General features: G+C 39.0%; 1 pseudogene; it reads right to left on the bottom strand.

Annotated features, from left to right (window-relative positions):
• LOC117830240 overlaps positions 1-14,647 on the bottom strand; it is a 49,145-nt pseudogene that overhangs the window by 33,320 nt on the left and 1,178 nt on the right.

The raw sequence follows: 14,647 nt of genomic DNA, 5'->3' as shown, positions 1-14,647 counted from the left end.
TTTTTTATTTTAACACATTGATCTTTATTGTGTTTCAGGTGCTGTTTTCTAATGAGGCGTTGTATGTGAACACTTTTACACACTGTCCCTCATCACTCCCTGACATTGTCGAAAAAGGTTCAGTTATGTGATATCATCTCCCACAAGACCTTGTGACACCTTCCAGTAGTATGCTTGAACTTGTTACAATATGTTCTGTGCAGCCGAAACACTCCTAATTGGAGCAATACGGCTGGTAGAGTACTCAAAACAGACTGCACAATCAAGGTTTTGATTTGCAGGAAAAATCAAGGGTGTCAGACTAGAGGGGGGAAACAGAGTACCCAGGGCTGCAAAAAAGATAAAATACCAAATAGCTGTCAAATATGGTAGGGGCCTGTTGGGAATGCCCCTGTATGAAGACCTTCATTTGTCGCAACAGCCCTGGTTTGAGCTTTGATTGTTGCATTCTATGACCTTAAGCCAAGTCATGGTTTTTTTTCTATGACCTTCCATCTCACCCTTACCTGGAGCTGTGCAGTTAAAAACTTTATCTGCTCTGGGTTTTCAGTTTCCCTTTATCACCTCTAGTACCAACAGGTTTCTTCAATAACTTTGGAGTCCTGTTTGCTACCTTCAACCATGGTCTGCACTTTCTTCACTGCTTTACTTTTGCCTTGCAAATAAGATGAGGGAACTTCAGTCAAGTTGTGGCCTTTACTCAGTTTAAAGTTTTTGATGTCGTTAGAAATGTAATTCCCTTTAATTTGAAGTATCTGAAAAAGAGTTTTTTAGCAGAGAAATAAAAAGTAATGACCCTGAATTCAAACCTAAGAGGTGTAACATTTTGGGCTCTTCGAATGGAAAAATTGCATTGATTTCTTGTATCAAAGAGAACCTTGCTCATTGATCTTGAGGGCTTGGCCTGAGAACATGAAAATACTTTTGCCATTTTCTAAAGCTGAAATGTTTCCTACTATCAATTTCAACTGAAATCACACGAAAAATGTACCAAAATCTACAACTTGCATCTATAGCAGCCCTTTGAAAACCATCTTTCATTTAGAGCTTTAGGGTGGATTTTAGTGGAGGATCGTTTCATTCCTTCAGTATATTTCAGATTTGGCATAATGGTGCTTCCATATGTTCTGCCCTGGTTATTCTGTGGTGAAGTGCAGCCAGAAGGGCTTTGCCATCATGAAGATCTGGACTGTTGCCAACAGCCGTCTTGTTGATAATGAAAGGCGCAGAGAATCTCCCACTGTCTAATTGGCGCTCTGATTATTAATTGAACTAGATGGGAACAGTCAGGTGGACAGATGGAAGTCAGTAAAGTATCAGACAGAATGGAGACACAACTGAAATCATGACAGGAATCTGAGCGTACAGTCACAGATTACCAACATGCTGAAACTGAAAGAGTGAACAAGGTTTTAATAACCTGCTAAAAAACAATGTAAAAACAAAGGGATATTAAGCAATTTATGACTGTCTTATCAACTTCTATTGATGACCAAGGACATCAACAGTGTCTGGAGCAGTTTCCAGTCCTTGTAATATATAGATTAAGACAGAGATGAAGCAGCTAGCCAACAGCCCGACAGCCTTGCTAGGTGGTCATTGTGGATTAACCACAAGTCTGTATGAGGTGTTGTTGCTGTTGTTGTCTGTATCTATCACTCATTTCTTTCTTCTGCATCTCCATCCATCCCAATTTCAAAGCCCAACACAGTCGCAGCAGAGAGCTGTTCAACAGGAGTCTGGTTCTGCTCGAGGTTTCTACCAGTAAAAAAGAAGATTTTGCTTTGTTCATGATGTATTAGGCTGAGATGAATCTTATCTTATCTTAATATTGAGTCTTTTAAATAACAAATAACCGAGTACATTCTTGACCTGCTTTTTGGGAAAGTTGAGATACCATTTGTTACAAATTAGTGCTTTATAAATAAAGCTGAATTAATTAGCCATTGATTGTTGCACAGTTGAACATAATAGTTTGAATATGTCTGAATATATGTTAGCATGTCTCTGTGCTTCTTTGTGAGGACCACATATCTGTGCAATAACACAAAGATAAAGTTAAAACATTAAAGTGTGAGGGGGTGACTGACTGGTGGAGATCAGGCTCTATTATAAATAAATAATGGGCATTAGAATTTGGCTCAAGGGTTTTGTTATGGCTTAAAGCAGCCTTTTAAGTGTCTGACCGCTTACAACACTGCAATGTCTAATCAGGCACTTCATCTTGGTTGTATCACAGACTCTAAATGGATTACAATTATGGAAAAATTACAATTCTGAGATCTCTGGATTAGTCTTAATGTCATGTTGGAAACATGTTATTGTTTTTTCCTGTCCTGTCTATTTCACATAACTCATTATGGGGGTCCTGATCCAAAAGTAGTAAAGCACAGAGTCTAAGTTAAGGTTCATTTAAGGGTCTGGGTTGAGATGATTAGGCTACAATTTCATCATGTGCAAATATGAAGAAATTAAAAGACGGCAATGAAGAAACTTCTTTCAAGCAGGGGTTCTATATATCGTCTAAAATATTATCATAATTGTTGTTTTAATTATGTGCGAAATGACAATATTAAAAATGTTGCACATATTGCAACATAAAATAAAAATGTTCCTTAAGAGTCCTAACACATTCACTGAACATGATGAAGCCTAGACCACTGCGCATGCGCAACACATGCAGTGTTCACACATCACAACAAGCTAAGCTAATGTAGCATGGCTGCATGAGAGAAGTTAAAAATGAGAGATTGAGCAACACTAGGAGACAAAACACAAACACCGACAGAATTGATGTTGTTAGATTTAATTACTAGACGTGGATCATCCTCACTCGCAAGGGGGTGGTTTGGCTTTGGAAAGACAAAGTCATTCTTGTTTTCATTAAAGGGACGTGTCAGTTTTAAACCCTCTCGTAGTAGTTATTGTTGGTTTTTGTGCAACGTTTAGAAAAGTAAATCCTGTCAATGAGCTTTTATTTGGTTTATTCATACTGTCACTGTTTGACCTCAATACTTGCTCTGGTAATTTCAGAGTTTTTGTATGTTGTGCACTTAAATGACTCAGTTTTAAGATGATAAATAAGAAATAATCAAGATATTATTTCTTGTCAATATCACACACCCTTGCTTTCAAGCTTAAAAATACAAAATGACACAAGAAAAAATAATGTAAAGGAAAGCTTTGCAGCAACTTCAACCCTGAGCATTGCTGCCATTATTATGTGGTATAGGGCCTGATCTATTTATGTCTTGGTGGCCTGAAGGAAGTCTGCTTCTTGAACATTTCTGGGTGAAGCGGGAAAGGAGTGACAGTGTTGGCTGGTCAACAGAAACACAATGTATGTATGTTGCAAAAGAGCCAGAAGACAAAAATCGGGATTTTCAGAAAAAAAAACTCACTGAAAATCATGAGAGAAAAACATCAATCCATGCATTTTCTGAAGCTTATCTGGGGCAGGGTTGAAGTGGTATCCAGGCACTCAGGGTGCATTAGGGGAAAGTAAACTGAGAACTTGTGAGGCTGGCTCAACACAGCAGCTTTAACGCATAGATAAAACTCTTTTTCATTAAGGTTCTCTTACACAGGCAGTTAATACAAGCATCTCAATGCCTCTAAATAGCCGTAAGAGAGAGAAACCTACATTCTGCTTTTCCATCAGCGTTTTTATGGATCTTCCCACTACATGACCCACTAATGTCCAGAGCTGTTAGTATGATCCATATATTTAAAATGCATCCATCTTATTTAGGCCAAATGCCTCTCTTATCAGAGGCTGACAAAGACAAGTGTGTTAACAGTGTGTTTTAGAGATTAACACTATCATTCAAGTACACCAGGAGACAACAGAGGAGGTTGATTTATGAACAAAATCTCATCAAATATTGAACAACATTGAGTCTGCACAAGGCAAGATAAGAAACTCAAAGGACAGGCTGAGAGAAGACAGGAGCCTAATAATTGGGATGCAAAAGCAAAAGGGGAAATACACAAGAGAGAAAGGATGGAGAGAGTTATAGTTTGCATAAAGCAGAGTAATCAGAATGAGAGAAAAAGGGGGGAGTGAGAGGAGAGCAGGGATAAGACTGAGTGCACAACTCAGCCAAAATCAACAGAGATGTTGATATGAAGATGGGATGAAAGGAGGTTCAGAGTTTTTGCGTGGTATGAGATGCTGTTAGATTTCATATTCTAACTATAGCATATCCAATCACAACTTCTAAAACGCTCTCCTCCACCATCATGGATGTCGAAACTCCTTTCATCTTAGCCTTCGCCGTCATGTCACTCAACTCCTACGCTCTGCCAGAACAATAACTCAGACGCTGTCAGCTTCCTTTTTCCAGCTGTTTGGCCATCCTGTCCCTGTACTGGCCATCATGTCTCCAACTTGTCTGGATTTTTGTTTCTCTCTTTGGAAGAAAAATAAAGAGGAGGAGGGGAGGAACAACTTTCATTCTCTTGACAGAACAGACTGTCTGCAATTTCTGTCAGAGGCAGAAAAACACTTGATCTCTGTTTTAAAATATGACTCACAGGCTTATTTGTTCACTGTCCTGTATTACTTCTTCATGCTAGATCATTCATTCAGGGCACCCTATACTCCTAGGTGTGGTTTGCTTGTGATATAAGTTTTACGCTTGAGCAGGGGTGATTCTAGGATCGGATGTTTAGGGGTGCTGAGCCATTCAAGATACATTTCACTGTTTTGTACATTTTAATGCAATTTCATTCCCACATTTGTGAAAGAAAAGTATAACACTTTTTGGGAAGGCCTGTGACTAAACCATCAAATCTGATAAAGGTTATTTAAATGCTGAGCCACAGCAAAAGATACAGCAGCTCCTCAACATATACATAAACAGTATGTATGTTCCTGGAGTAAACCAGCCCCCTATAGTGAGTACCAAAAATACCAAAAATTGACATTGGAGTTATTTTTTGGACTTTCTTTTGAAATGCAATGCACAACATGTAAAACGCGGTGGAGCTGCTGTATTTTTGTCATTAAAATATTACGTTTCAACCAAGTACTGTATGGTTTTGAAACTTTTGTAGCTTGTTAAAAAGAACATACAGTAAAAAAAATTAAAAATCTCTCAAATTTTTGGGGTGCTCAGATTAAATTTAGAGGTGCTTCAGCAACCTCAAAAATGGGCTAGCAACGCCTATGCGCTTGAGCTTATCTGTTTGTTTATAGTTATGGGAACACAATAACAGTTTAAAGCTCTTGTGAGGACCTCTTAGTTTGTTTCAGTTTAGCGCCCCCTGTGGATAAAGAGGTGACTCATATATCTTTAATGATTCTGTCCTGTACATGTTTATGTTGTGTTTTTCAACAAAAATCTCCAACTACTGTCTTCTTACAGTCAAAGTTATCACCCATTAAGAATTTGTGCCATGGAAAATGTACCAAGAAGTTCTTTTAGCTAATCACTTTATTTGAAACCGAACCCCACGACAGCAGTTTCAGGCATTTAAAATAACTCTATAGAAATAATCAGTCTTGTTGTTGATGGTCTTGCATGCTGTACAAGGTCATATGAAGACATCAGTATTAACTTAAAACTATTTCATATGCAGTGAGAAATCTCCAAACAGGAGCTTTATTTTTTTTTTATCTTGCTGTGATGGCTGCTTTGAAGAAGGTTGCCTCTGTGACGACCACAATAAAGAGAACCCATAGAGGCAACAAGGTGTGGTGTTTAAGTTTTTGTGTCTTCACACCTATCAAAGCTGTTACAATAGCATAAAACATGTTAGTTTCTATGGCTTAAACCTCAGAACATCTTACTGCTCAGCTGTGACAAAACTTTAAGCACAGTGTGATTGACTTTTGCAGCAATCTGTCAAAGTCAGCCAATAAAACAGTGATAGAAAGAGGCTTCATTTCACCTCGAGGTAAACTGTGGACAGGTTTTTTAAAACAGAATAAAAACCGTTGATTTTGCATAGGAAAGGGTATTCTAAATACACAGCATTTAAATCTGCCATTTGGGCTCTCTCAACCAGAGCAATAAGAAAAGATTTATTACATCATAAAGGGATTATGGGAATCATTGTCTTCAACATTAAACAACGGTCACAGCTGATGATAATCACTCTGATATGACACGGGAGAGCTGATGTCCACTAACAAGGTAGTATATTAAACTTATATTTTATGACACCTTACTCATTTATCAACTAATCCATACAGTAATGATGTCCATGTCCCTGTCATTGTCCATGTGCAGTTTAACCTGCAGTATTTCCCTTCTTCATGTCATTGTTCTATACACTGTGCTATAACCAATTCTTGATTATTACTCTAATTTATTGTTGTCAGTATCCGCCCATGTCTTTTGCATTTTTCATCCGTTATTCAATTCACCCTCTGCTCTAGCTTGGCTCTATTATAACAAGTGAAGGTCCCCCAATGTAAAATCAAATAAGTATATTTCATTTTTTCTCATTTCATGTTATTTTATTCTGTCCTCACATAACTGATGAATCACCTGATGTTCTCAAAGTTTCCTCTAAAGTTAGAGAAAGCAGAGACCAAGTGGAATGCACCGCTACCTTTATCTAAGATATAGATGTTTTGAGCCAAAATGATGTCCGTAACAAGTGGGATCCAGTGAGTACTCAACTCAACTAAATATTTGATTTTGTCATATACAAGAAAAAGTAGAGCTCATATTGGCACCTGGCTACTGTTTTAAAGCAGACCTCAAATTATGTGCATCTATCCTTTAACATTTGAAATAACCCATTTAAAATAATTTGCCATTTTTGTGTAAAATCTGGATGTTTATCAAATCTTCTATTTCTGTTCAGGAAAAGATAAATGACAGACAATATATGTCACACAGTGGCTCAAACTGTTAACTCAAAACTTGGATGAAATATTCAGCAGCCATGCATTGTAAGAGCAAAAAGAGGGACATCTAAAGAGTTAAGGAGTTTGAGAGTCAGTCTGCCCACAAGTAGCCAATCCAGCAGCTTTAACTCTCCTGATTAGAAGCCCTGTGGAGACTCAATGAGCAGATTTTGATAGATCAGGGTCCACAACCTGTAAGGAAATGGAATGAAAGTAAGATGAAGAATCAGGAGTTGATTAATCATGATAACGAGGACAGAGATGGATATCGTCCTTGGGCACCTGGAAAGCAAAGATGAATGAAACAAGAGGTTCGAAGGAATCCTCTCAGGTTCTTCCTTTTCTGTTCGTCTTTGTCTTTTCTGAGATATAATCTATGAATCTTGGTTTTTGCAAAGCAAAGCAAAGTTGCAATAATGACTTTGCGGCTCATTTGGTTGCTTTAGTCCTTAGGGGTCCTTGTAAACAAACATTATGCATGGGTTGAATATTAAGTCAAGCTCAAATTTTCTGGGATGAAAATGTTCCACAATTTAAAATAATGTCAGAGCTGTGAGATTTTTTAATGTCCTATTCCTGCATCATTATATTTCAATTACTTACGATGATTATTTTCCTCACAAACATCTCACCATCACTCTCTTTTAATCTATGTGCAGAATGTACTGTAACTGTCTGTTCTTCAAGGGTGTTTTCTCTCTCTTGGCCAGTCCCACACAAATTCTAATAGTCATAGAAAATGAACTGGAAGACCTCATGGCTCAACAGATATAATTCAGATACAAACACTACCAGTCAAAAGTTTGGACACACCTTCTCATTAAATGTTTTTTATTTATTTCAATTATTTTCAGCATTTTAAATTAATACTGAAGACATCAAACTATGAAAGAACACATATGGAATTATTTAATAAACAAAAAAGTGTTAAACAAAGCAGAATATGTTTTATATTTCAGATTCTGTAAAGTAGCCCCCTTTGGCCTTGATGACAGCATTGCACACTCTTGGTATTCTCTCAGTCTGCTTCATGAATTGGTCTCCTGGAATGGTTTCTAATTAACATGAGCCTTGTCTAGAGTTCATTTGTAGAATGACTTGCCTTCTTAATGTGTTTGAGACCATCAGTTGTGTTGTTCAGAGGTAGGGTTAGTACACAATGGATAGCCCTATTTGACTACTGTTTAATCCATATTATGGCAAAACCATATTATTTCATAGTTTGGATGTCTTCAGTATTAATCTACGATGTTGAAAATGATTAAAATAAATACAAAACATTGAATGAGAAGGTGTGTCCAGACTTTTGACTGGTAGTGTATATTTTCTCTTTTTGTCAATTCCTCTCTCCATCTCCTTCTCTCTGTCACTCAAACTCCCCCTTATGTAGGACAGAGCATGTGTATAGATATATTTTCAGTGTATCGGTCCCCAGAAAGTAGAATTGGAGATCATCCAAGGAACAGATTGTCCCACTTTTACGTCCTGCAAAAGTGGAGCGGCCAAGTTCTGTCCTCTACATCCCTCTCTTTTCTCTGGGTCTCCACCCTTCAGCCTCTTTCACATCGCTAGTGAAGGGGAACAGTCAAGAACACTCTAAACCTGCTCGAACACAGCATGGATGAGATGAGTCACTGAATCAGGGAGAAGAGGGGAACTTAGATTTTATATGAATGATGCATCACTAGCAGGTTTGGGGGTGGTGCTCTGACGTAGGAGTTCAACGGGGGTCGGGCTTTGATAAGTGGGTACCCTACTGTTTATGGCATCCGCAGTCAATAAAGTTAACTTCAAAGGACAAACCCTCAAAGTTTTACTGTCTGTGCTCTCTAAAACAATCAAATGTTTAATTTTTGTGATTTAAATGCTTTCTGTTGCAATGACAATGCTTGGCATTTCCAAGCAGTTATTAAATCTCTGCATGGAAAATCTGATAATTCAAGCGCTTCATTGACAATCATGGCCCCTTGATTAATTTCACAGACCATAACAGATCCACATTAGATTCATACTCAATGCTTCTTAAGATTCTGGCTTTTCATCCTCAGTGGGAGGATCCATCAAAAGCAGACACCTTTCAGTCAATTACATATCTGATACTAATAAAACGATTAATTATAACCATGCAAATCGTTGATAAAGTGGATGATTAAAATAATTATTCCAAGCTCCACGTTTCACAGTAAACATCCTCCTCTTTGTTTTTTTTTTCCCTCCCTACTCTATCTCGCCATGGATGATCTTTAAGGAAAAGGGCCCACATTTTATTTAAAAAGGTTACACACGGCTCGTCTGATGTTCCACGGACTGCGTATTGAACCACAGTTTGACTCTCTAAGCTGCTCGAGAACACACCTGTCCTGGAATATGTCTAGAAGAGACCAGCACTAAATGGCAGACCACTCAGCCTGGGCTTGGCTGCCAGTCTCGTGTAAATCAAAGTGGGCTATCTTTCCCCTCAGACTGGATATAATTGGGTCAGGTGGAGCATGCGCTGTGGGCCTCGCTTGGGCTATACTTGGCTGGATGGGCTGGGAGACCTCAATGCAGCACACATATAGGAGTGAACATCCCCTGTGCTATTTTTAAGACTTTCCTCTTTCAGTAAACATTGTTTGGTACAGTTACTGAAGCCCTGCTTTCACTGGGTGTCAACACGCACTTTCAGGTATAAATGAACCCAAGGTGCTATGAAAATGCATTGCAACCTGATTACTCTGACCACATTTAGAGCTGGTCTGGAACAATATGTCCAAATCCATCTAGCAGTGTGTATACAAATGTATCTCTAGAATTCCTCTTGTATTATCTTCAGTGTTATCTGGTTTAATACTTTTCTGCGGTGTCTCATGAAAATCTTGTACCTTTATAACTTTTCCAGCATGTGCAATTGGACTGTGCTGAATGAATCGATACAGCAATATAACGTCATACCAATGTTACAGAATCTATATGGAAGCAAGTACTGTGGTGGTAGCTTTAAAGGACACACCACCTATGATGCAGCGTAAAATAATACCAATTAATGGCAGTAGAAGCCAAACCACATGATGCAGCTCACATCTCAAAGCCAACAGGCAAAACTCAAAGCTTATCTTTATATGGGGGCATTTTGGATTTTTGCAAACACTAGGAAGTCCAGAGTTGGAAATGAGTCATGCAGTGTTATGGCAGCAAACCTCTGTCTAAGCATGAGACACCATCCTGATCAATATAGCTACAATACGTATGCCTGCTACACAAGGCCAGTGCATGCTGTCCCAACAAACACTGAAGGAAGCTTTCAACTAAAATTGTCCCTCAACTTCTCAACAAGGCCGGACGATCACGAATGCACTTTATGCCGTACTTGTAAAGAACTGCACTTCCAGCATTGTTTAAAACAAAGGCTTCAGGCAGCTGCTTTATGATCGAGTCACACCATGTAATCCCCACTTGTTAATTCGTCACACAAACTGCGGTGCGTTAGTTGTCTGCAGATGTAGATCTTCAACTTTGGACATATATTTTTTACCCATCTGAGAGAACAACAACCATCCACGATCGACAGTATGTGCAGAGAGCAGGGATGTGTGCAGAGAGGGGGGGCAAAGTGATCTCATTGAAGAGGGTTAGTTTGGGAATTAACACTGAGGAGGGTTCAATTAAAATGTGGGTAAAACTCTTCTTGCAATATAAATATAAATGATTAATTGTGTTTGATTAATCACAGAGCTTGTAATTATTTAGATTTTTTTTTAAATTGCTTGATAGTACTAGTTTAAAGTTGTAGGATCCTTAAAACTATGCATCCACCTGTGATTCACAACAGTAAAAAGAACAGCTGTTGTAGTAAATTCTTTGTAGGACATTGTCATTATCCAAAATCAATGTGTATTCCATACCGTAAAGTATCATTGTGTGTGTATTGTGATAGGTATCATATGGTGAGGCTGTGGGAAATACCCAACTCTAATGTGAAAGCAGTGAATGCATTAGGAATGGATTTGCATGCATCCTGGACAAAGTGTGCCCTGATTCAGTGAGAGACAATGTTTTTCATTTTTCAATATTGGAAGCTCCCATACAGAAAATGAAAATGAGGAGATAGTGGTTTAGAGATATGATCCATTAGTGATTCTTCATAGTTTATGATAATGACTCCTCGTGAGGACACAAATGTTTCATGGAGGAGTTGAGGGTGTATTACACCGATTATTTCATCCTCATAACGCCGGCTCAAGCATGTAGTGGAGTTCATCAACCTATCCTGATGAACCACAGACATGAAAGCCCCATAAAGCTTCAGAGAAAGTATTTTACCACGAACAGACATCTGTGCATATTCACCTGATCCATCTCCCTCTTCCTTTTAAATCAGCGCAGGTCTCTCAACCGTTTTACTGCAAGTCTGTCTCACAATGTTATCATCAGTTTATGTTTACTCTGGGATGGGAAATGTTACTCCACCCTATCCATATGTGGAACACTGAACCTGAGATAGCAGATACCTTCACAAAGTAATATTCCAAACCTAGCGAACATGAATTTATCTGCACATTCAGCTCTAATACAATGTTAATGAAGCACATTTAATATCATGAAACAAATTAATATTTCACCTGAATTATTGGAGGCCATTATTGTTGGGTAATGAGACAATCCATCGGGGCCAATATATCAGACATGATGTTCTTGTTATTATTCATTAAGTTATTAGCTCATCATTTTAGTAATGAATTAAATGAAACTAAATCTCCTGCCCATGCTCTCATGTGTGTTGAAGCACTGAAAGCACACTTAACTGTGGAACACTGGTTTGTGTGGGTGCAAAACAAAGTTAGTGCAATCCTGTGAGTTCAAAAGTAGTATCATGTATTTCTAGTAAACATCATGTAACACAAACTTCCCTCTAGCTCAGTACACATGATGTGACAGGAAGTGTGTTGTCATGTCATGTCGTGTCATGAAAATAGGAACTTCAAAAGCAACAACAAAGCAGGTTGCCTTCTGTTGCTCAACAACATAAGAAGGACAGAAGCACATATGCAGGTCCAAAACATTACTAATGAAAAGGAAAATCTTTAGAGCTCCTGGAATCAGGAAACTTTTTTTACGTACACCTTCAACTTTTTATACTTGTCCCAGAGCTCTTGACCAAACACCGCAGGTCTCAAATACAATGAAAGCAGGCCACACACAAAGTAGTCAGACACACGGGTATGAGTGCAGGTTTAAGGCTTTAAGGTGGATTTTACGGCAGATAAAAAGCCGCTACAGATTGACTGTGCGCTCGTGACAGCTTCACTTACCTTCCATGTCCATCAACACAAAGGTAACACTGAGAGACAAAAGTCAACAAGATACTAATAAATGCTGTTAGACATGGCTGACAAAGTGAGGACCATGTCGATGCCTGTCAGACCCCATTACAGTTGGCCTACCTTCCGTGTCACAGGGTGTAATTATAGTTACAACCTTTACTCTTAACTATGCACTAAACTTATAATAGAGTTTCATTATAGCTTTAAAGAAAGCTACACTGTTAAAACAGCTTTTTACTACAGACACAGGATAAACTTTATATTAAATCCATAACAAGAGTGGAAGAGAAATGATAAAAGAACATTGAATGTTAGTCTCATTTCATATCGAATGGGAGCACCACTGTTTTTTCGGGAGCACCACTGTTTTTTCGGGAGCACCTGTAGTGCCCAAGGTTAAAGCAAAAAAAAAAAAGCAATGAGTGTTAAAAGATCACTTTCTATCAACAAAAGTATCTATAGGACTTTTTGGAAAGCCTATTCTGTTCACTCCCCACATTATATTGTTATCATTCTAAATTACAGACTGTATTTCAAAGGGGGACACAGCGCTTTGATGTCACTGGTTCCTGGACTACTGTTTTGAAGCTCTGACTTTGGCAGTTTTGTTGTCGGCATTTTGGTTTTTGGGGCCAAAAGGAACCATGGTTGTGTCTGACTCTTTTCTGCATCCCCTGTTGACCATTAGAGAAGATGCAGGTTTAAGACACTTGTGAATTGGCTTCAATCCCAGACCTGTAGGGTTTGTCCAACTTATTATGCACAATCTATGTTCTAAACTAAGACAAAAATCACCTGAAGAGAAGCCATCTGACCCTGCGGGCTTGAAACATGATGCTAAGAAGCTGGTTAGTGTGTTAGTCAAGTAGTTAGTGTTTTAGTTAGTTACACCATAACAAACAGGGAGGTTGATGAGGTGGGAACATAAGTGCATAATGGTGCTGACCCCTCTGCTTATCTGAAAGCGATGTAATACAATACACTTTTTTCATGTCATTGAGTAGCACTTTACACTCTGGTGGCTGATGTAAAAGCTGCCAGCGACGTACTTGTGTTTTGAAGTCCCTGTAATCAGTGCATCCCAGTTGTTGCTCCGAGCCATCTGTGCAAAAGTATGACTTCATTTTTCAGTCATTAACTTCAAGTTGTGTTCATAAATTGCAAAGCTGGAGCTAAACTTTGAGGTCCTCATAACGGTGGATGTGTTACAGTTTGTTGGCTTCTGTTTTTCGTGGCTTACGGCAATCCTCCAGATCTTTCCCCAGGGGGAAATCTCTCTCTATGTAATAATGAAAAGCCTGCAGAGTCAGGGGAAACTGCTCTTCTCTCGCGTTCCATCTTAATGAGCACAACAAGGAGGCTCTCTCAGTACCACAAATAACTATTCATTTAAAATCATACGAGATGATAACTTCTGTTGAAACATGGAATTAAATATCAAGGTTATTTATTGATGTGACTTTAAATGTCAAGTCTGTGGCATTTATTTGCCCAGATTATGCAGCGTCTGTCCTTGAGTTAAAAGTAACTGAATAATTGTGTGTGCTGGTGTTTGGCATGTGTGGGTTTTTTCTCCCTGTATATTGTGTTTTTGTTGCCTCTTACAGCTGTAGCCTACTTTAATACTCCCAAGGGACTTATTAACGGAGCATTTTGCTGTGGGTTTTGAATTTCCACTTTATGAATACAGTAGTAGCTTGTAACTAATAGAGCCTGGGTGACTTGCTCCACAGCAGAAAGCTGGAAATATTCACTCAGCATGCCTGTCTTTTGTCCTACTCTCTTTCCATACCAAACCCTGGGGAATAACTGGACCATATAGCATTGTCACATCTGCTACACATGACCGGCCTTCTTTTTATCGACTCCTGCTTCTCCTGCTGAGACAGGAGAGGACAGAACAGGACCGGGCAGGAGGGAGCAGCATTAGACAAGATGGGATGGATTGGATATAAGTGTGCAGCGCTGTTGGAAATGTCCTTAATCAAACACACATCCAAGCTTTCCTGCCAATTTAGTGTATTCCTCCAGTCTTTCATCTTTCACTCAATTGTTTTATAATCACATTCTCTTCTGGCATTAGTCACAGATTACGTATAATCACCCGGTCCCCTCTCTAGTGATAACGTCAGGGGTCTTTGTTCCATTCTGATCAATTGTTCTCTGTTGTTTGGGAAGCCATTAATCTTAGTGTTCCCCCCTGCTCTAAATTGCCTGCCCCCCCCCCCCCCCCCCCCCCTCAGAGAATCCCCCAGGTGCACTTCTGCTGGAGCAAAATATGCTTTTATAGCCAGTGTTGCTTGTTGTGCATTACCCTGTGTCTGTGTGGGGCTGGTCTTTGGAGGCTGTGCAAAGTCAATTATGTTGTATCTATATGATGAAAGTGCACAAAGCTGGAATACACTGCGCAGTGTGTGTGTGTGTGTGTGTGTGTGTGTGTGTGTGTGTGTGTGTGTGTGTGTGTGTGTGTGTGTGTGTGTGT

Source organism: Notolabrus celidotus, chromosome 18, assembly GCF_009762535.1.
Source record: "Notolabrus celidotus isolate fNotCel1 chromosome 18, fNotCel1.pri, whole genome shotgun sequence".
Classification (NCBI taxonomy): domain Eukaryota; kingdom Metazoa; phylum Chordata; class Actinopteri; order Labriformes; family Labridae; genus Notolabrus; species Notolabrus celidotus.
This window is presented reverse-complemented; position numbering and strand designations above follow the sequence as displayed.